Source organism: Neovison vison, chromosome 10 (genome assembly GCF_020171115.1).
Source record: "Neovison vison isolate M4711 chromosome 10, ASM_NN_V1, whole genome shotgun sequence".
NCBI classification, from domain to species: domain Eukaryota; kingdom Metazoa; phylum Chordata; class Mammalia; order Carnivora; family Mustelidae; genus Neogale; species Neogale vison.
Genome location: NC_058100.1, coordinates 19846878 through 19868755, shown reverse-complemented (window position 1 = coordinate 19868755; position 21878 = coordinate 19846878).

Sequence of the window (21878 nt, the reverse complement as noted above, 5' to 3'; positions counted from 1 at the left end):
TGGCATGAAAGATGCTTCTCTATCCCTTCACTGTCAGTCTGGATGTATCTTTAAGTTCCAAATGGGTCTCTTATAGACAACATATGGATGGGTCCTGTTGTTTTATCCAATCTGCAACCCTATGCTATTTTATGGGAGCATTTAGGCCATTCATATTGAGGGTGATTGTTGAAAGATATGTTTTTATTGACATCATGTTGTCTGTGAAGTCCATGTTTCTATAGTTTGTCTTTGTAGATTTCTGTTTTATGTCACCTTGAGTTCTTTCTTCTTTTATAGAACCCCCCCCCGCCCTTAATATTTCTTGTAGTTCCGGCTTTGTGGTCACATACTCTTTTAAATCTTGGCAGTCTTGGAAACTCTTTATTTCTCCATCCATTTTGAATGTCAACCTTGCTGGATAAAGTATTCTTGGCTGTATGCTCTTCTCAGTTAGTGCCCTGAATATGCCTTGCCAGCCCTTTTTGGTTTTCCAGGTTTCTGTGGTCAAGTCTCATGTTATTCTGATGGACTTTCATCTGTAAATAAGGAAACTCTTCTCTCTAGCTGCCCTCAGAAGCTCTTGTCTAAACTTACGATTCATCAGGTTCACAATCAAGTGCCTCGAGGTCTTTCTAGATTCATTGACCTTGGGTTTTGTTGTTGTTGTTGTTATTTTTCTGCCTTAGGACATGAACACTTGTTACATTTTGCAGACTGGGAAAATTTTCATCCAGAAATTTTTCAACTATATCTTCTACTTTTCTGTCTTTTCCCACCCCCTCAGGAATCCCAATAATTCTGATGTTGGAACATTTCATGGTGTCATTTATTTCCATAATTCTGTTTTCATGGCTTCTGAGCTATTTGTTCCATGCCTCCTTCTGATTCCTTTTCTTTATCATTTTGTCCTCTAGATCATTAATTCTGTCTTATGCTTCGGTTACTCTAGCTGTTAGAGTATTTAGATTAGATTAGATCTCATTGATAGCATTTTAACTTCTGCCGTGGTGGCTCGCTCTTCTGCCCTCAGAGATTCTATGTTGTCACTAATGGTTTTCTCCAACCTAGCCATTGCCTGGATAACTATTACCCTGAATTCCCTTTCTGACATACTGTTTATGTCTATATCCAATAGTTCTGATGAAGAGGGCACAGTCTGATTTTTTCCTCTGTTGGGTGTTCCTCCTTCTAGTCATTTTGGTGAGAGGTGGTTGAGGAGATGTATAGCTGAATATATCAACTATGATCCAGGCAATATGTACCCTGGAATGTTCTTTTACATTCTTTTCTTAGGGAGGTTGCTTCAAGCTGTGCTCTGGCAAAATGAAAAGGTAAACCAAGAAGTAACAAGGAAACAGTGGATCCAACCTCTTTTACACTCCTTTCTTAGGGAGGTTGCTTCAGTTTGTTCTCTGGCAAATTTAAAACGTAAACCAAGAAGTAATAAGCAAGCAGTAGATCCAACCACAGTGGAGACTAGCAGAAATCACCACTGAAGGAGAACTAGGGTAGGAAAACCCAAAGTGTAGTAGCTGAGTTCCTAGAGGCTCAACACAAACAGCTCTGAGAGTTAAAAACTGGGGAGAAGAGCTAATTGTAGTTATTTTTAATTTTATATCTGATAATAACAAAATCATGTCATTTGCAAATCTAGGTCTTATACTTGTTTTGCCTGCTTAGAACACATTTTTATTTGTAATTTTTTAAAGAAAACTAAGAATATTTTATTGGGTAGTGGAGGCTGAGGTAAATAATACCTTTAGTGTGAGGTTTTATGTTGATTTGGGCTGTAGAAATTGCGCTGTGTCAAATGTTTGCAGTAGCTGGAGATGTTAGAAACTTCCTGTTCCTCATGATTCCTTGTATTTGTCTCCTCTCTTTGTACATTACTTTTACTCCAGTACTCATCCTCGGAGACAGTCTGAATAGAGATTGTGAAATTATGATAATCATTCATTAACATATCACCTCATATTGTTCTATTTTTGTGTATGTGGTGAGAACACTTAAGATCTACTCTTAGCAGATTTCAAATATATAATATAGTACTAATTATAGTCACCATGCTGTATATTGGGTTACCAAAACTTACTCCTGTGATAACTGAAAGATTATACCTTGTGACCAACATCTATCATTTTCAGCATTAGTGGTTGACTAATGCAGGGAACTAATAAAAGCAGAGGGCCCTGTGTGACAACTTGTGCCTATGAAGTCAACTATGTATTGTTAAATACACATTCTTGAAACATTTTCTTCTCTTGGCTTCTGGATTCCCTGCCTTTATTTTCTTTTTCCCATCTCCTGATTTCTCCTTACTTGTGTGTCTCAGGATCAGTTCTTATATTTTTCTTTGTCCGTACTCATTCTTTAGGGAACATCAACAGGTTCCAAAACTGTTGCCATCTAAACCTGTTTATCTCCTCCTAAATTCTCTGCCAACTTCCAGATACAGGTAATCTATCTACTCAAACTCTCCTCCACTTAAATTTCCAGTAATTATCCCAAAATGTACATGGCCAAAACCTTTTTTTCATTCTTAGTAGTCTCGGAAAGAACACGTCTATTCTCTCAGATCAAAGATGTTAGCATCATTCTAGTTTCTTTCCTTAACACCATTCATCAAATACATTAAATTCTTTCAACTCTACCTTCAAAGTATTGCCCCAGTGCAAGCATTTTTTTTTTAACCTCCATATTACTGGTAAATCTTAGTGTAAGCCATCATTGTCTTACACCTGAATTACTAAAATCACTTCCTAACTAGGTTTCAGGAGTTCTCCCTTCCCTCCAAAATCAAGCAGCCAAAGCAATTCTGTTAATAAGTAAAATAACATCCCTTATCAACCCTTTAATGGCTGCCTTAGAATCAGTTCTGAAACCCTGAGGTTCCACAAGATCCTTTCTCTTTTGTCTCCTTCAAATCCTGTCCACATTTTTACTCTGTTCCAGTTTCAGTGGCCTCTAGTTTTGGATTTCTTGCAGCCAATGAATCTGAAATTTCAGAACTCCTCACTTGCTCCTTACTTGTACAGCTCCTTCCTAAGGCCCTGGACAATATGGCCACCTGCTAAAAAGGAAGATAATTCAACTACAAGTCTTTAAGGCTGTTGCCTTTTTTCCATGCCAACTTACCTTTTCACCTATCTGCCCCTATCAGGTGACAATAGTGAGGTTTCAGAAACCCATTTATATGAAACCTTTTTCTTTATCATCATTGAAAGTGACAGCTATGTCAATGCAATCTCTAATGGGAAAGTTCTTGGAAATGTATTCGTGCACAAGAACAGGTAACAATAACTTGAATATATATATGTATGTTGAAGTGACTGTGAAAAAATAAAAGTGCCTCTAGATACTTACTCAGTATCATTTCAAAAATTTGATTATCATGCCAGTCAAGCTTTGCATCATTGGGGCAATGATATTTTATAAACTCAAACACATACTGAAAAAAAAATGTTGATAATTCTTTAAATGTTTAGATGAAATGAAAGTTTAGAAACATTTCATTAAATGAAAAAAAATGTTGATAATTCTTTAAATGTTTAGATGAAATGAAAGTTTAGAAACATTAGAAACATTTCATCAAAACAAGTAAGAAATTAGACTCTTAACTTAATGTATATATGCAGTACTTTCATATAGGCGCCCCTATATGCAGTACTTTTAAACAACCATTATAGAGAAACTCAGAGAAAACAAAAATTTACAGTCTCTAAAGGAAGGTTAAAAGTATGAGTAAGGAAGTCAGTTACAAACTGAGGGTTTTAGAAGGGAGTGGGGTAGAGGGATGGGTAAGACTGGTGATGGGTATTAAGAAGGGCATGGATTGGGGCGCCTGGGTGGCTTAGTGGGTTAAAGCCTCTGCCTTCAGCTCAGGTCATGATCCCAGGTCATGGAATCGAGCCCCGCATCGGGCTCTCTGCTCAGAAGTGAGCCTGCTTCCCCCATCTCTCTCTCTCTCTCTCTGCCTACCTCTCTTCCTTACTTGTGATCTCTGTCTATCAAATAAATAAAATCTTAAAAAAAAAAAAAAAAGAAGGGCATGGATTGCATGGAGCACTGGGTGTTACATACAAACAATGAACACTACATCATGGAACACTACATCAAAAACTAATGATGTACTGTATGGTGACTAACATAACATAATAAAAAAAAGAAATCAGTTGAATTATTTTCATACCAAGAAGCAAAATGAAAAAGAAAAAAAATATTATGTCCTACCAAAGAAATACATTTTGAAAAGAAGTGATGGATAGAATCTTGAGTTGTTTGATAATTCAGTTAATGAAGAAGAGAATAGTTTGCATAGAAGGTGGAAAAAATTAATTTCATGCTGATTTAACATGAAATACTGATATTAAGAAAGATAATGACTATTAATATAGCACTATAGTGAATCCACATATCAATGACATGGATTGTTGTCAGTTCAAATAAGTTTTACAACTACTTTACAAGGAAAATTAAAATGAGATTTAATAACTTACATATAAAAAGAACTTTATAGAAGTCTTCAAAAGTTTGATAGTATTACTAAAAAATTACATAATGCTTTTCCTACCCATTTTATAAGTGAAAGGCAGTTTTCTAATCCCTCAGTAAGGAAAAGTAAATTTTGGTCAACAGTGCTTAGAAAAATTAACCTTTCACTCTTAGATAATCATTGCCATATAGGAGCTATTTAATAGTGTGCAGCTAAAAAATATAGAAAAATAATATAAAATGGTATCAGTTAATTAATAAAATATATTAGGATTTTTCTTATTTGTACTGGTTGTGCTATTTTTCAGTTAATATAAAGTTTCTAATTTATTTCTTTTTTAAAAACTCCTCTTTGGGGGCACCTGGGTGGTTCAGTGGGTTAAGCCTCTGCCTTTGGCTCAGGTCATGATCTCAGGGTCCTGGGATGAGCCCTGCTCGGCGGGGAGCCTGCTTCCCCCTCTCTCTCTGCCTGCTTCTCTGCCTACTTGTGATCTCTCGCTGTCATATAAATAAATAAAATCTTTAAAAATCTCTTTGTAGATCAATCTATTCTGACATTCTTCATTAAAAAGGGGGGGGGCAAAGATTCAGCACCTGTTGAACCTTGATTCATCTCCAGTGGCTTTGCTTAGCTGTACATAAACTGTCCTTGGAATTCCCTCAGGTTGGAGGGTTCTATCTTTGCTCAATACGAGTCTTCAATGATGACCACGTTAAAACGGCAGACCTCCCTCCTCACACCACCCAGTCACTCTCTCTCCTTCTTTCCCCTATTTATGTGTTGTCTTGACAGTTATTCCTGACACTGTAAAGTTAACGAGGGAGGTCCATTGTCAGTTTTAATCTCCAGTGTAACTGTCCACCATAGAGAAGTGTCTGGCTTATGGGCCATTAGAAAAAGTCAGTCTGGAACATGAGATTATATATTATACTCTTTAAAATACATTCTCTGTATTTAAAATACAGAGTATTTTATGTATGTATGTATGTATTTAAAATACATTCTCTGTATATATATACACATATATATATATATATATAAATATATATATATATATATATATATATATATATTTGGCTTTTATACCATCACATGTAAAACGGGGTTCATGGTAGAATTACACTATACACTATACACTTTATACCATATATTATATATATATATATATATTTAGAATATCATTAAGCAAGTGTATATTCAGCAACTATTATTCATGATGCTCTGTACTCTGTACTGTCTTTACTTAAATGAATACATGTAGGATTTTAAAAGCTCTGTATGCCTTACACCTGCAATATGTTATGGGAGACAAAGGCATATATATCCCTGACACACAGAGAAGTAAAGTAACTCCTTTTAACACCTTGGGGAAATAGGAGAACTGCGTTTCAGCCTCTTGAATCACTTTGTTGTACTGACGTGATTTGAAGGTTGTTTTTTTTTTTTTTCCTGTAGCACAAACTTCCTTTTCTTTTTCTTTTCTTCTTTCCTTCCTTCTTTTCTTTTCTTTTCTTTTTTTTTTTTTTTAATATTTCATTGTTTGAGAGAGAGCACATGGAAGAGAGAGTGGGAACATGGCACGGGGCAGGAGGAGAGGGGGAAGCTGACTCCACCCTGAACAGGAAGAGGGACAGACACAGCCAGTCCCAGGACCCTGGAATCATGACCTGAGCTGAAAGCAGACCCTTATCGAGCTGAGCCACCCAGCTGCCCTGGACTTTATTTTTCTTAATAAAGTTACATTTGTTATTTCCCATTCCTGATTGAAGATTAGGGAGGTGGGACTTTGATTAGGGCCAGTAATTTTTAAGACCTAAGTCTTCTAGGAGAATGATATGAGACTGCCAGTATTTTTTTTTTTTTTTAAAGATTTTGTTTATTTATTTGACAGAGATCACAAGTAGGCAGAGAGGCAGGCAGAGAGAGAGGAGGAAGCAGGCTCCCCGCTGAGCAGAGAGCCCGATGCGGGACTCGATCCCAGGACTCTGAGATCATGACCTGAGCCGAAGGCAGCGGCTTAACCCACTGAGCCACCCAGGTGCCCCGAGACTGCCAGTATTTTAAATATGGAGTGGGAAACTGGTATTTTTTAATTCAAATGATCTTGGAGTTACAGACTACTAAGAAAAATTTTTCTAATATTTTGATATATGAACTCTAAAAATGAATCTTGATTGTCTTTATTGATCTTTGCACTATTGTGTTTATTCAAGTAGGGTTTTGGAGTAATTTTGCTTTCTACCCACTTTCTCTGAGGGCTTTGTTTTGTAGAATGGAGCAATTTGCAGATACTCAAAATATTGCTACTGTGGAACTCCGTATCGAATGTTTAGAAGTTAGTGTGTAATTTTTATTTTGCTTTTAAGATAAAATAACATACATTTTGAAGATAGGTCTGCAATTCAGCCAGCCCTATGAACTTGGGCTGTTTACTTGACACTTCCAGGGTTTATTTTCCTTATCTGCAAATTGAGCTGCTTATATCTTCCTCAAAGGATTGCTGTAGGGAAGACCGCATTTGATCGATTTGAATCACTTAACGTAGAACCTTAAAAATGGTAAACTATCAAAATATGTAGATATCATCTAGTTGAATTTAACTGATTCTGCAAAGAAAGGGTCTTGTCACTTGTCCTCATATTTTTATGACATGTGGTATATCTGATAATAAAGGAGTGTAGAACTTGGTCCTAGCAAGCAAGTGAAGCAAGAACGCCAGCATCTCTGGACTTCTGGATCATGTGATATTTTGCATATAGGAGAGGCACTGGAACAGTGTAATTTTTGAGAAAAATAAAGGACTTGAGCTGTCTATTGTTTCTTCAATAAAATGGAGGTAAGTATGTATCATTTCATGGAGAATCGAAAGTAGCTAGTACATTGTGGCTCCTATTTAAATCTTAGAAATCAACTACCCCCTCTCACACACAGCCACACATGCACACTCTGACATCTTATTTGGAGTAGTGGTGTGTAAAACCGCACATGGGATAAGATAGAGGGGACAGCGTTAAGTTATTATATATATGTATATATTTTTTATGTTATATTGTGCCTTTTCTATATGACTTAGAGAAATAGATACAGGTGAGCACCATCCCACACATTCTGGAAGGGAGAGCATCTGGTACTCTCCTGATAATGCTTCCTTCTCTGTAGTCCTCTCAAGAAACCGTGACTTTATCTCCTATATTACTGTTCACAGTCCTTTGGACTTAGAACAGAATTGTCTGTTTTGCTTTTCATTGCCATTTTCAGACATGACAAATCTTTCTCTCAAAATGTACAGCACAGAAGCTCATGAGACGACATTTTACCAGTCACTTATCCTTGTTGCAGATAATCTCTAGGGCCACTTAAACTCCTCTTCTGTCCTCGATTTTGAGCCCAGTTCATTGTTATTTTCTCCAGTAGTAACCTTCTTTATGAATGATTTCAGTATATTCCGGGTACTTCTAATTTCTTGATCATATTAATAGTAAAGTGATGAGAGCATTATACCTCATGTACAGGTAATAAGAGGTGAATTGTCTGTGGAGGATTTAAAAATAATACTATGTTTGGTCTGCATGTTACTACCATCAGGCAGCAGTTCTAGACAGTGTCAGTAAGAATACACTGCTCCCTCAAAAAATCTTTTAATGGGCTACATTCTAGTCAGTTGTAGTTAAAGTTAGTTTTACAATATTTGTACTTAACTTCAAGTTACTCTTGTTAATTTTCTTTAATATTTTAATTCCTATGGGAACTGATTAAGAGAACTCTCTTTTCTATATAATTGGCCCCCACATTTAGACTTGGCTATGTGCACCTTTTGTAGGAGAAAGTCCATAATGTGTTGTAATTGTTTTGATTGTTCCTGTTTTCCTTCGTACTACATAATACCAGTGTTAAAGCATTTGGTGATGATAAATGAAGATTCAATGAAAGAAAAATTTAAATGACTCCGTGTTCTTCTTTTCCTACTCATTTCTATGGCTTTTATGGCTATGACTCAAAAATTTTTGTTACATCAAGAATTTCTAATACCCTTTCTCTTAAGTGTTCAATGCTAAGATGAATAACTGTTTGACTTGCTTAAATTTCTGCCCTCAAAATACTTGATTTCATTCATTTTAATTCAGCAGTCTATGAAAGGCATAACGTGGGTATTATTTCCAATCATAGCTGTTGTTCATAAATATATTTTTAAGCATTTTCTTCCCACCATTTCATATCTTTCAGGACCATGCCTGCTAGTAGAATGACCATAATTTTCTCTCCACTTTGCTATGTACAATTCATTGAATATATCACTTTTACGTGGTTCTTTTCTGTCTTTTAAAATGTTCTTTATCAGGGTGCCTGTGTGGCTCAGTGGGTTAAGTCTCTGCCTTTGGCTCAAGCCCTGGTCTCAGGGTCCTGAGATTGAGCCCTGCATCAGACTCTCTGCTCAGCAGGGAGCCTGCTTCCCCCTTTCTCTGCCTGCCTCTCTGCCTACTTGTGATCTCTCTGTCAAATTAATAAACAAGATCTTTAAAAAAAAATGTTCTTTATCCACATTTGGTCGAAGATCCATTACCGTGTTCTGTTTTATATACCTTCCAGCTCTGTGTCTCATAAATTTTTTACCTGTTAAAATTAAATGCTTGTTAAATTTGACTCTCTGCCTACTTTCTGTTGCAACTTGGGCACCTAACCTTACTGGAGAAGTGCGTTAGGATGCCCACAGTTCTTTCTTTAATCGCTGTTACTCTCAGCTTCACCACATATCCTGAGGCTGTTCAACTTCTCACTCTACTAAGTGACTCATATTTTCCTGTCTCTACCAGTGTTCAAAATCTCCTCGCCAGTCCTGACCTAACTACTTTCCTTATTAATTCTCTGGGAAAATTGTTTCAGTCATATCCCATAAATTGCCATCTTAACATCCTCTACCTACCTGCCTACCTCCCCTTCTATTATTATAGATGAGCTGTTTGTTTATATTCCCAGCAAGGTCAGTTCTTTTACTTGTGTACTAGATCTTATATCCTCCCACTTGTCATAGGGAAATTGAGTCAGGAATTCTCCCATCTCTGTCCTATATTATGAATTGCCTCATCCGCCGAGTCATGCCCATCATGATCATACTCCCTGGTATACTGTTTCATTGTCTCTGGGGGCGGGGGGCTGTTCTCCCCTGCATATGTTTTCCTCCAACTACCATTCCATTATTGTGATCTAAGCAATCATCTTGAAAGTTTTCGGTTTGTATTCTCCAATTTTTATATGGTCTTATTTCCTTCAGCTTAGACTTTCACATCTACCACTTAACAGTGAAAGAACTTTCATGATGGCCTTCTGTGTTGCTTTAGGTCATTTCTAGTCCTCATTTTCCTTGATTTATCCTACAAGTATTTTCACACCCTCTTTAATGAAACCCTTTCTTCACTAGGTCCTGGAACAGCCCTCTGTCTTGTTTCGTATCCTGTTCTTTCTCAGTCCTCTTTGTTGGATTCTGGTATTCTCAAATATATCCAAATGTTAGACCAAGATCAGGTGTTCAGACCTATTCCTCTCTCTGTTCTATGTCATCATCCATTTTTCTATAACATCATTTGGTTTTGTGATTTTCATATTCTGTTAGCTCACTGAAGACTCCCAAATGTATATCCCTAGTGTAGAACTCTGTCTTGATCTTTGCACTCAGCAGCCCATTATATATCATCACTTGTATATCTAGAAAAATAAAACTACACATGGCCAAAATCACTCCTCACTTTATTTTTAAAATATTACAAATCAGCTGCACTTACTGTATTCCCCATATCAGTAAATGGCAATCTTATCCTTTGAATTATTCAAGTAAAAATCCATAGTGAAATTCTTCCCTCTCTCTACCCCACCCCACTTAGTCCACATCTAATCTATCAGCAAATTCTATCAATTTTACCCTAATTTCTTTCCCCAAAACTCCATGGCCACTAACATAATCTAAGCAATCATAATTCCCACTTTAATTTTTCTGAAGTCCACCTAAATGATCTCCGTTTCTGTTTTTGCCACCCATATGCTAGTCTATCTCAGTATAGAAGCCCGAGTTATTTTAAAATGTAAGTCAGATGTCCCGTCCACACTCAAAACTCACAGTGATTCCTATTACACTGAGTCACAGGCACAGTTTGTTCTGTTGCCGACATAGCCATCCATTTCAGGCCCACTGTCAACTTCATGACCACCTCTTCCCTCAGCCTACTATCTGATCACACTGGCACGGGCACCTTGTCTCTGATTTTTCCTTGAATACCAAAATATTCCCTGCTCCATGTCAACCTTGATAGCTCTCCCATAGATACCTGCATGACTCCCAACACACAGTCACATTTCAGAATTATTAATGTGCCTGATCACAAGGTGCTGGGAGAGACCAACTTCAAGTATTACCTTAAAAGATACATGAACATTTTAGCTTTCTAATATACAAACTATTTTGAACTCAAATGCCTTTTGATCTAAAAGGTTACAGGTGGCTATCATAGTTCTGTATAAGGATTATATGTTTAGCGCCATATATATTCTTATGAGAAATTTAAAGGTTGTATTCCCAAAAGTAGGTTTTATTAGACTTGCTTTTTTCATAAGGACTAACATTAGAACCTAACTTCTATGTAAGACGCTATTTTCCTGGACTTTATCTAGATCCATATCACAACCCTTCACATGTTATTGCCCTCAGTTTTAGAAGATACATTGAGACCTAAATTTGTATACCGAGTTTAAGATGACAAAGATTGAGAAAAATTAGCATTAAATAAAAACAAAGTAAAACTTGCTCCAAAGTTGATTTATGCTCAAAAATATTTTTGAAATAATTATGAAAAATCTACAATAAGTATAAACGTCTTTCTCTCAGTAGGTAAGATTTGGTCTAAAATCTGTTAAGGCCTTTTCAATGAAATAAAAGTTACCATAGTTAACAATAAATACTTTAAAAAAATTAATGTGAATCGCTTTTGTGAATAATGTGAGACCTTTGGCAGGTATTGGTTTATTTTTATACCTATGAACTTAGTACAGGAGGGAGTTGATAAAAGGTTTGCCCTGATAAATAAAAGGCATTTGTAATTCAGAAATAAGTAAGATATGGTATTCTCAAGGAATGTAAAAGCTATCAATGAAAGTAAAAGAAAAATCAACCTTGTTTCAGTTTAAGCAGTTAGTTTGCCTATAATGTGACTTTTGCCTTAATTTGAATGTATATTATCATCAACAAAACAACTTCTGCAATTAATTTGTTTCATTTTGCTCATTTTTTTGAAGGGCTTCATGATTGATTTATGGTATATTCTGTACATTAAAACTCCACCCTAAAATTGATAGTAAATAATTATGTTAAATAATAAATAGTAAATAATTATTTTAAAATTTTAGTTTATCTTTATGTGAGCATTGCATATTTTAACTTCCTAGATGTGCTTATAAAAATATTTAGTGTGATAGCATTCATGTCAGTTTGTGATAAATAGAATTAGGAGTTCTGAATTCTTCTACTTTTCAGATTAAAATAAATATGTGAAATTAATTTTATCTGTTTAAGTTTCACCTTGCTATCTTAGAAATTCATTTTTCTACTTTTCCTACCTATTTCTATTTTTCCTTATGAAACTTTATGTAGCGTTGAGAACACTTTATCACAGATGTACAACAAGCAGTTCACATCAACCATTCTTGAAATTTCTAGTTTTACCTTCAGAGAGCAATATTATAACAAGCAAATTAAAGAACCATGAAAGTAAGGAAAACAAGTTTATGTCAAAGGAATAAATGGTAGCAATTGAAAATGAGCCACCTGTTTCTCATTAAGCAGACAAGTGATACAGCATATAATTCAGTGACTGAAAAATGTATTTTGCATCCCAGGATCTCTCTTAATACTATAATTTTAGGTTGTTGAAAATGATAGCAAGGGAACAATGTACCATAACTTTCTCTTACAGGATCCTCAATGTTGTGCAGAGGGATCCTCAAAGACAGAAGTCATTTATCAAGTGATTATAGACAGTGCTGCTTCTACTGCAATCCTAGAGTTATCAGAGAAGGAATCAGGAGCAAACAATAGAGGTCGTGTCGTTACATCTCTGCTACAGATGACAGTCTGAGAACCACCGTTTTAGAGAATTACTGAATAGGGAACACAAAAGAGCATTAAAGAGTTTTAAAAAAATTATGAAAATAGAAATACGAACACACATAACCATCCAACTTTTAATCTCTTGTAGTTAGAAAACTTGATTTGTATCAAGTGGGAGGTAATTCCTAAGTAAATGGATGCCAAATCTGAACATCAGTTCAGTTCGTACTTCTAGTTCCATGATTTTGTTTACAAATATACGAACAACTATTTTGGTGTTTATTTAAAATAATTCTTTGCCAACAGAAACAGAATTTCTAAGAAATTCTATCTGAAATCCTAAGGATGTCATGACAGCAAATGAAATAAAAAAATATGCACATGATTGTGGAGCACAGATGCCCGTGTAAATCATACAGAAATTAACAACACAATTCCCTGGTGGTGAGGTTGGGAGACATAACAAGAGGAAAAAGCAGGCGGTTTTCCCTCATTAGATTTTGATCTTAAAATCAAAAGGACTGCTTGCTTATTCATCTAACAGTGTCTTCTATTTATTAATGTGATGAAGGAATAACATTTAGTTTCTAGACAGAAAAAAACCTGCCATAATATCCATATTTCTTTGCAATAATGAAGTTATGTGTATAGTATATCCCTTCTAGAATCTACTGTCAAAATTTAACAGCATAAATGGCCATCCAATAGCTGGTGAAATAATGAACGGTAATGCTAGGACCAATCCAGTGTAGAAAAGCAAACAAAGCAGGAAAGCTCCTCCTTCTATCTTCCTGAACATAATGAGTTCATTTTTCCCTTTGTAGCTTTGCTTAAGTTTAATTACTTAAATGAACTGATTTTCTCTCCAATACCTTTTGACCTTCTTCACTTACTTCTCCCACCCCCCATCTCTCTGCTTCTGTTAACCACCAGTGTATTCCTGTATCTATGAGTTTGTTATTTTTGTTGTTTTTTTTCTGATGTCTAACATTTCTTTTGTTTACTGGAGTATAGTTGATATACAATGTTCTATTACTTTAAGGTATACAACATAGTGATTCAAAAATTCTATGTATTGTGTAATCTTCATCATAACTGTAGTTACCCTCTATGACTGAAATTATTACAATATTCTTGACTATGCTCTGCTTTTCATCCTTGTGACTTATTCATAGCTAGGAATTTATACCCCTACAACCATTTTGGCCTCTCCCTGCCATCTCCTCCTCTCCGGCAACCACCAGTTTTTCTCTGTGTCTATGAGTTTGTTTGTTTTAAAATCTGCAAATAAGTGAAGTCATGTGGAATTTGTGTGACTTATTTCACTTAGTGTTATACCTTCTAGGTCCATCTGTGTTGTCGCAAATGGCAAGATCTCATTCTTATGGCTGAGTAATATTTCATTTTATGTGTGTGTTTGCCACATCTTTATCTATCAGAGAACATTTAGGTTGCCTCCATATCTTGGCTATTATGAATAATGCTGTAACAAACATAGTGGTGCATATTTCTTTTCAAATTAGAGTTTTCTTTCTTTTTCAGGTAAATAACTAGCAGTAGAACTACTGGATCTTAAGATATTTCTAGTATTAATTTTTTGAGGAAACTTCACACTGTTTTCCATAGTGGTGCACCAATTAACATTCCCACCAACAGTGCAGAAGGGTTCCCTTCCCTCCACATACTTAGAAAAAACCATTTGCTATTATCTTTTTGATAGCCATTCTGATTGGTAATACCTCATTGTGATTTTGATTTGCATTTCCCCATTGATTAGTGATGTTTTTCATCTTTTTATGGATGTTGAACATCTCTGTCTTTTTTGCAAAAATTTTCTCCTCTGCCTATTTTTTAATCTTGTGTGTGTGTGTGTGTGTGTGTGTGTGTGTGTGCTGAGTCGCAGTTATATATTTTATAAATATATAAAGATATATATTTTCTAAATCTCTATATATTTTGTAGGAGTTCTTTATATATTAAGATTTCATCAGAGATATGATTTGCAAAGATCCTTTCTCAATCGTTTCTTTTTATTTTGTTGATGATTTCCTTTGCTATGAAAAAACTTCTTATTTTATTGTAGTCCCAGTAGTTTATTTTTGCTTTCATTTTCCTTGTCAGAGATGTAGCTGGAAAAATGTTGCCAGAATTAATGTCTGAAAGAGTAAACTGCCTATATTTTCTTTTAGGATTTTATGGTTCCAGCTCTTATATTTAGGTCTTTAACCCATGAATGTGGCCCAGATTCATTGTTTTTGTATATATTTAGTTTTCTCAAGACCATTTATTGAAGAGACTATCTTTCCCTTCTTGTATATTCTAGCCTCCTATGTTGAAAATTAATTGACCCTCTAAATATGGGCTTATTTCTGGGCTCTCTTCCCTATTCCATTGACCAATGTGTCTACTTTTGTGACAGTGCTATACTATTTTGATTACTATAGCTTTGTAGTATAGCTTGAAATCTGAGATTATAATACCTCAGCTCTGTTTCTGTTAAGATTGCTTTGACTGTTTGGAATCTTCTGGAGTCCTATACATTTTCGGATTATTTTTTGTAATTTTGTGAATTTTTGCTGTTGGTATTTGGATAAGGCTTACATTGACCCTCTAGATTATTTTGAGTAGTAGGAGTTTTTATGGTGATTTTAACAGTATTCTTCCAGTCCATGAGCATGCTCTGTCTTTCCATTTGTGTCATCAATTTCTTTTACCAGGCCTTACAGTTTTAAGAGTACAGGTTTTTTCACCTCCTTGGTTAAAATTGTTCTTGTTTTTTTTTGTTGTTGTTTGTTTGTTTTGTTTTGTTTTTTGTTTTTTTAATGTTATTATAAATGGGAATATTTTCTTAGATTCTTCTTGCTACTTTATCATTCATGTATAGAAATGTGGTAGGTTTCTGTATATTAATTTTGTATCCTGAAACTTTATTTTTTATTTTTCTTGTCTGGTTGCTGCAACTAGGACTTCAGTACTACATTGAATAATAGTTGTAAGAGTGGACACACTTGTGGTGTTCCAGATCTTAAAGGAAAAAAATCTGTTTTTTGCCATTGAGTGTAATTTGACTGTTGATTTGTCATATATGACTTTTATTATATTATGCTATGTTTCCTCTAAACCTACTTGGTTGAGAGGTTTTCTTTTTCTTATCATGAAAGGATGTTGAATTTTGTTAAATATTTTTTGCTTCTATTGAGATGATTATATGGTTTTTTTAATTCATTTTTTAAATGTAGTGTTTAATACTGAATTTTACAGATATTAAACCATCTTTGTATTTAGGAATAAATTCCATATGAACATGGTATATGATTTTTCTGATGTATCACTGGATATGGTTTGCTAATACTTTATCGAAGATTTTTGCATCTATGTTTTTCAAGGATATTGACCTATAGTTTTTTTTTTTTTTTTTTTTTTTTTTGTAGTATATTTACCTGGTTTTGGTATCAATGTAATGCTGGCCTTATAGTTAAATCTGGATGTTTCCTTTCCTCTTGTATTTTTGGGATAGTTTGAGATGTATAGGTATTAACTCTTTAAATATTTGGTAGAATTCACCTGTGAAACCATCCAATCTCGGACTTTTGTTGGGAGTTTTGATCTTAATTACTAGTAATTAGTCTGTTCAGATTTTTAAATTTTCGATTCAGTCTTAGGAGATTGTATGTTTTTAGGAATTTATCCACTTCTTCTAGGTCATCCATTTACTGGCAAATAATGTTTCATGGTAGTCCCATAATTCTTCATATATCTGTGGTATCAGTTGTTAATTTCTTATTTTGAGTCTTATTTTTTTTAATGATTCTGGCTAAAGGTTTATTTTATTTTTTCAAAGAACTACCTCTTTGTTTCATTGATCTGTTCTATTTCTTTAAGTGTCTGTTTCTATTCACATCATTATTTCCATTTTTCTAACATTGGAATTTGTTCTTTTTCTAGTTTCTTTAGATATAAAGTTAGATTATTTTTTGCTTTGGCCTGCACATATAAGAGGGATCATATAATGTTTCTTTGAATTATTTCACTCAGCATCATGTCCTTAAGGTCCATCCATGTTGTTCAAAATGGCAAAATTTTGTTCCTTTAAAAAGTCAAGTAATATTCTGTTGCATATACCAGAACTTACTACTTTCAATCTGAAAACATTTAAAAACTTTTAATCTTACTGAAATTCAGATTCTTTTAAGGTTTTTATTATTCTGTGTCATGTATACACTTTTTACCAATGAATGCTTGTTACATAAAAATCACTTTTAAATTTATATTTACTAACAGAATTTTGGAGGTAATATATAGCTTTGATTTGTCCTAAATATGAATCACCAATACTAACTAGTATTTCCTTTTCACCCAGTTCTTTCTGTATTTGAAATGAATGCTTAAAAAAATTAGTGCTCAGTATGGACATTCCTCAAAAAGTTAAAAAAAGAACTACACTACAACCCAATAATTGTTGTACTAGGTATTTATCCAAAGGAAACAAAAATAGTGACTTGAAGGGGCCCCTGCACCCTTGTTTATAAAAGCAATATCCACAATTCCCAAAACATGAAAAAAATCCCAAATGTCCATCAACTGATAAATGGTTAAAGACAATGAGGTATGTGCATACACACACATACAAACACACACACACACACACACACACACGAATATTACTCGGTCATCAAAAATAATGAAGTCTTGCCATTTGCAACTACCTGGATGGAACTAGGGTATATTCGTGCCAACTGAAATAAGTCAGTCAGAGAAAGCCAAATACCATATGATTTTTCCTGTGGAACTTTATAAGCAAAACAGATGAACATAGGGGAAAGAAAGGAAAAATAAAGAGAGGGAGGTAAATCATAATACTCCTTATGAATGAATGGAGGGTTGCTGGAGGGGCTGTCGGCAGGGGAATGAACGGATGGTTGCTGGAGGGGAGTTGGATAGGGGAATGGAGTAACTGGGTGATGGGCATTAAGGTGAACATTTGATGTAATAAGCACTGGGTATTATATGCGAGTGATGAATCTACTAAATTCTACCCCTGAAACTAATACTATACTATATGGAGACTAACTTGAATTTAAATAAAATTTTGAAGGAAAGAAAAAATTAGTCTTTAATTTTACAGATCTGTTTCTTATTTCTCCAAAGACTTCTTTTCTAACCCATTGTTAGACTTTTTTTTAAAATGTGTTTTATGCCCCCCCCTTTTTGATGGGACTAGCAATTAAACTAAGTATTTAATTTTAATAACATTTTTATTAAGCAAAGATGCCATCTCCATAAATCAACTTTAATATTTTCTTGTTGTTTTGCCATAGCACCATAATAAACCTAAATTCAAATACCAATTTATGTTTATCCACATATCTAAACATAAATGTTTAAACATACATTTATGTTTAGATACAGGTACTTTAGATAGTATAATGCACACATGTTATTTATAGTTAGCCAATGTCTTTTGAATGATTATGTATCATTTTTTTTAAAGAATTATTTATTTATTTATTTATTTGACAGACAGAGATGATTATGTATCATTTTGATAATTATCAAGTTATGTCTCTTGATTACCCAAAGTAGAACTGAATTAAAAGAGCACTAAGTGAAAACAACCAACAAGAAAATTCTAATTTCTTAAGCCCCTGTAGCCATATGCAAGGGATGTGTGTTGCCACACTTTTTCTTTAACCTTTGGTATGGTATTGTATAGCCAGTGTATTAGTTTGCTAGGTTTGCCGTAACTAGCTGTTAGTTTGCTAGTATTTGTATTAGTTTGCTAGGTATTGCAAACTGAGTCACTTAAAACAATAAGAATTCATTACCTTTGTTGTCTAGAAGCCTGAAATCAGGGGTTGGCAGGTCCATGCTCCCACAATACCTGTAGGAAAACTCTTCCTTGCCTCTTCCTAACTTCTAATAGTTGTCCAGCAATCTTTGGCTTTCATTTGGCTAATTCCAACCTGTTTTCTGCATGGCATTCTTCCTAGGTGTCTTTTTTCACATAGCTATCATCTTTTAAGAACAGTAGTCATGCTGGATTAGGGTCAATCCTCCTCTAATATGATCCCATTCTAATTTAATTATTATAGCTACAATGACCCAAATAAAATTATGGTCTGTGCTACTCAGGGTTAAGACTTCAACACACCTTTTTTTTTTTTTTTTTTGGTGGGGTGTTTAGGGCTTGGGGGGCACAGTTCAAGCTATAACAGCCAACAAGGAAAGAATGAGTTTTACATTAAGAATTGTAATATATTCTTTATCATACAAAATACATATTGCACTGAATTCTATCTGCTTACTAAATGCATTCTATGCTTCAAGAATTATCAGTGACCTATGTTCTTTGTTATTGGTGCTACTGGTGCTACAAATAGATTTAACAGTCACTTCTGATCATGCTCTCTTTCCAGTGTACCTGTGTTCAGTCTACCAGTAATGTCACCTAATTGCCACTTTTCTAAATTATACTCATTGTTAATAACTAGCTTATTCAGTATGCACTTTCTTACTTGCCTCTAGCATAAGATAATCATCCTCTAAAAATAATAAGCATTTGTTATTTGCATTGTAAATTTTATTTAATGTCTTATTCTATTATTAAACAGGTGTTATGCACCTACTTTTATATTCTTTTTTTTTTTTTTTTAAGGATTTTATTTATTTATTTGACAGAGAGAGATCACAAGTAGGCAGAGAGGCAGGCAGAGAGAGAGAGAGGAGGAAGCAGGCTCCCTGCCGAGCAGAGAGCCCGATGCGGGACTCGATCCCAGGACCCTGAGATCATGACCTAAGCCGAAGGCAGTGGCTTAACCCACTGAGCCACCCAGGCGCCCCTACTTTTATATTCTAAACGTGCCTGGCACAATACCTTTTGTATAACAGTTTTTCAGTAAATACTTTATTGTTACATCATTGAATGATGGAGCCAAAATATTGCATTGAAATATCCAGATACCTATTTCACTAGCTCATTTGGTACAGGTACATACTGACTAGGTAAATACATAGGTAAATATAAAGCTTAAAATTAGAGCAAAGACTCAGAAAATAGAATGCACTGTGTGTTTGTAGACCAGAAAAGTCTGTTAGAAAAGCTAGTGATAACATTTACTTAACCTTACTTTGTCTTTGCCATGCACATAATTGTGTATAGTATTGTAATTTGCTAACATAAGAGTTCTGTGATGTTAAAATTGCTTTATTTAAGAGATTAAATGCACAGTTCTTTGAGAAATCATTTTAGTTGAGATATATAAAATCCTGCTTAAATACAAAACTGTAATAGTAAAAGGGATGAGTTTTTAAAAATTTTTAAAATTAGGATGAGATCTTAAAATTAGGCCTAAATTTTAATGTGACAATGTTTCAAATAATTCCATAACTAGAAAGAACTTTCATCATCTTTTAAAAATAAAAAATTGGTAGTTAATTCTTTATTGCAGTAAGACATTGTGCAGCTGAAGAGAATTTAAGATAAAATTTATAGCAGGGCTGTTGAAACTTAATTTAATTTTCCTTGAACATCATTTGTATTTTCTTCCTTACTATCTGTAAGTGGAATTTTACTCAATTTAAACCACTTCCTATTAATTCTAAGGTAGCTAACCCCATACCATGCTTCTAAAGGGAGCTATTTACATTTCACAAGCAAAGAAATCAGTTTTCAGGATGTTTCTATATTATGACAGCAAGATTAGTTCAAAAATGAAAAGTTCAGACAATCAACCAGCTGTTTCATATACAAAATGCCAAACATCTGGTTCTCCTGACTTTTTTTTTTTTCCCTCACTGAGTTGATTGAAACAGCAGGGTTGATTGTGTTGTGCAAATATAGCCTTGGAACAGGAAAATTAGGGAGTAAAAAATCTTGACTTTATTGTAGATTTTTTGAAAATCCCAGATTCAGAGATTCTTAGGCTATAGTGTCAGCTATTTGAACAGACTGCCTTCTATTGTTTTCATAGTTGACTCAGTAAGTTGTTTATGAAAGAACTCCAACTGCAAGATAATTTTAATTACCATAGTTATTAGCATTTCTGTTCCCCAGATACCTTCAAAACATGCTTTTCTCAAGGCTAGACAAATGAACTAAGGACTGCTTCCATCGATCTTCATTACAATCCCAAGTCCATATATAAACCCATGTAATGCCTCAAGAGACGGTCATCTACTAGATAAATATTTGTTCATTAGAATGGATGGTATAAGACCCTATCTCATTCTCCCATATGAATGTGAAATGTAATCTGTGGCCATCAAGTCAATGGAATTGTAGTTACTCACATTTATGATAATATGCTGTTGCCAGCACCTGCTATGCATTTCTTACACAATTTACCTTACCACTTGAGAGAACTTGGAAACCATTAAAACGATAATTGGTATATTCATAACAAAAGTCAACGGACTGTCAGCTATCAACAAGAAGGCTGTAGTGGGATGATAGAGTGAAAAACAGCAGATGGGGAAGAAAAGGGAAAAATATCAAAAGGAAAAGAGAAGTAATAGGAGAAAGGCCTCAGACCATAGTCAAGACCATGCTTCAGTGGAAATACGTCTTATATAAAAATTATCCGTTTAAGTGTTTTGTCTACATAGTGAAGGTTCTAAACAGCTAAGCTTTTTTCATGTCTTGTGTGTATATGTCTATAATATTTATCTACTGAAGTGGCACTAAAAGGTAAAAGCAAGGTTAGTAATATAGCACTTAAAGAAATGACCTTCAGCAGCTTATATTTGTAATTGCCAAATTATGTAGGTACACTTTGCTAATCAAGGCGGAGATGAAAACTAAAAAACCAAAACCCAAAAAACAAAACTAAACTACAAATACGAAAGAGAGAAAGAAATTTAATTACAGGTGCCTTTTCAGTGTTTTCCATACTTGAGAATAAATTTCTTCTAGCTTTCCAGCTGTGAAGGCAGCCATTGTTCTCAGGGGAGCTAATTATACTAAGAAGCTTGCCTTCCTGGTGGGCTCTAATAAGCACAGTTCATTGCAGAACTTTACCAGTGTGTGTCAAAGACCCACAACTGTGTGTGGCTGATGCTAGGGGCATGCAGTACAAAGCTCTGTAATGTAGCTGCAGTAAACACACACACCATTACTAGGGAACTCTAGGAATAGTACAGAGGCCTCAGGAATGGGAAGTTATAGTTTCATTAATGCTGAACTGTAGGGGTCAAAGAGTTAATGAAGGGGCTAAAGGGCTAATGATCCCACCTATGATAACACTATTTACCATGTAGTCTCGAGCAGACTTCTTATGTTAGCAGGAGTTGAATGGAGGGGACGGTGTTAGCCAT